Source organism: Triticum urartu, chromosome 3A, assembly GCF_056163025.1.
Source record: "Triticum urartu cultivar PI428250 chromosome 3A, HENAU_Tu73, whole genome shotgun sequence".
In the NCBI taxonomy this organism is placed as follows: Eukaryota; Viridiplantae; Streptophyta; class Magnoliopsida; order Poales; family Poaceae; genus Triticum; species Triticum urartu.
Window position 1 is genome coordinate 3,617,550 of NC_141875.1, and position 2,407 is coordinate 3,619,956.

The window sequence follows — 2,407 nt, forward strand, 5'->3', positions numbered from 1 at the left end:
TAAATTTGAATATTTTTGTAACTAATAGAATTATGGAATGAATAGAACAAAAAACATAGATAAATTAAGAAGATAGCATTGGTTCCCTTTTTGTAGCCAGTGTGCTTTACCGTCAATCTTAGTTTGGATGCTATATAAATAGTAATGCACTTATCACCTGTCAATGTGCGGAATGATTCAATTCAACAAGCTAAACTTAGATAGGTGATAGATATGCTATTTATTTTAAGTTGTAAGACGTGTGCCAAGTTTAGTTCACTTAGTTGTATTCCACCGGTTAATTTTGCTTCCTTGCTTTCCTCTTGGCCTTACGACCTAACTATTTATACTATCTATAGGGCACGGACATTATAAGAACCTCAAAACGATAGAAACCAAAACACACACCATCTTGACAACATTCTTTGCCTTCTCTCAGAAAAATCACCGACATTCTGCCATTATACCATGGAGGCCTGGAGGAAGACAACCGTGTGTTGTTTGATTCTTTTCTGCCTTATGGCTACATGTAGTAAGTATAATTATCCATAGTATCAGCATTTCGCCGAAGTTTCATGTTGTGCAATGACATATCAACATTGCTGGACACATTCATTCATATTACTTCTCCTAACCATGTCTATTTATCCATAGGTGAGGTTTCATCTACCGAAAACATGTGCTATCACAACCATTGGGATACATGCCATCCTGATCAAAATGGAATGTGTCGAGATAGTTGTGTGGAAGATGGATGGGATGATGGACAATGCCGGAACAGGTTTAAAAGACTAATGGGTGCCAAGTGCGAATGTTACCCTAAGACTTGTGATCATTAGGGAGGCAACATGTGACTTTCTTCTACCAAGTTACTGCTATTTATAAATTTACATCGGTTTTAATGATTGACGTCAAACATGTTGTAACACCAATCATGCTGAATACTATATCACCTTCTATTTATTTTTTATTCCAGACCATTGTATTCAAAATTATGATGTTACACAATTATACATAATTACTGTTTGATGTATCCTTAAACTAAACAGATTTTGAGTGTTTATTAGCAACATTTGATATTTCACTCGCATGCATCATCCTAGTAAGAAATCATGTGTTTATTTACTAGGTTTGGTAATCAATGTGAATAAATTAAATGAGCCTTGATGAAAATTTACGATATATCCTAAAAAGTGGGGTAAAGAATCACACATAAGTTCCATCTTTTGTCAGACAAAGTGGGATGAGACCTCAAATGTATTACTAAGAACACCTCATAGTTGTATCCTTAATCTTAATGTACTGAGCATGCCCCATGTTGCTTCAGGCTGCCCCATAACTGATGCTAGACATCACCTCGGGTGTCACTAGTGCAGAACCGGGCAATAGCACCGGTTTGTAAGGCCCTTTAGTGCCGGTTCCATAACCGGCACTAAAGTGTGGTCAGTAAAGGCCGCCCCTTTAGTACCGGTTCAGCACGAACCGGTGCTAAAGGGCAACCACGTGGCACGAGCCAGCTCCGGGGGCCGGGAGCCCTTTAGTACCGATTGTTAACACCAACCACTAGTAGAAAAGGGGGCTTTGGTCCAGGCCGGGTAACCCCATTAGTCCCGGTTCAGTCCAGAACCGGGACCAATGGGGGCATTGGTCCCGGTTCGTGAGCCCAGGGGGCCGGCCGGGCCACGTGGGCCATTGGTCCCGGTTCATCTGGACCAATGGGCCTCGCTCCTGGCCCACAACCATTGGTCCCGGTTCGTGCCTCAAACCGGGACTAAAGATTAGACCATTAGTCCCGGTTTGAGGCACGAACCGGGACTAATGGGGTTGAGACCTTTAGTCCCGGTTCATGCCACGAACCGGTACTAAAGGTCCCATTTTCAAACTGTACCCCCAGTGGATCGCCTTTTCAGTTTTAAAAAAAATAAAAGAAAAAAATGGAAATGTCAAAAAAATAAAAGAAAATAAGTTTCTCATGTGATATGTGGTCTAGTTGTTGGGAATATTTGCAAATGTGAATTTTGACTTTATTAGCAAAATCTCTCTGAAATTTGTAAAAATGGGCATAACTTTTGCATACTAACTCGGATAAAAAAGCTTTTTATATGAAAAATCATCTACTCGAAAAGTTACATCCATTAGTCCCGGGACTAAAGGGTGCGATGACCATTAGTCCCGGTTCGTGCCTCAAACCGGGACTAAAGATTAGACCATTAGTCCCGGTTTGAGGCACGAACCGGGACTAATGGGGTTGAGACCATTAGTCCCGGTTCGTGCCACGAACCGGTACTAAAGGTCCCATTTTCAAACTGTACCCCCTCCCCCCCCCGGTGGATCGCCTTTTCAGTTTTGAAAAAAATAAAAGAAAATAATGGAAATGACAAAAGAATAAAAGAAAATAAGTTTCCCATCTGATATGTGGTCTAGTTGT

At 41.0% G+C, this 2,407-nt stretch overlaps 1 long non-coding RNA gene across 1 annotated transcript; it reads left to right on the forward strand.

Moving 5' to 3' along the window:
• Positions 1-282: 282 nt before the first annotated feature.
• LOC147977564 (uncharacterized) lies at positions 283-1,012 on the forward strand. The gene is made up of 2 exons (XR_015599449.1): positions 283-511; positions 634-1,012. It is a non-coding gene; the product is annotated as an uncharacterized LOC147977564 (long non-coding RNA).
• The last annotated feature ends 1,395 nt before the right edge of the window (positions 1,013-2,407 follow it).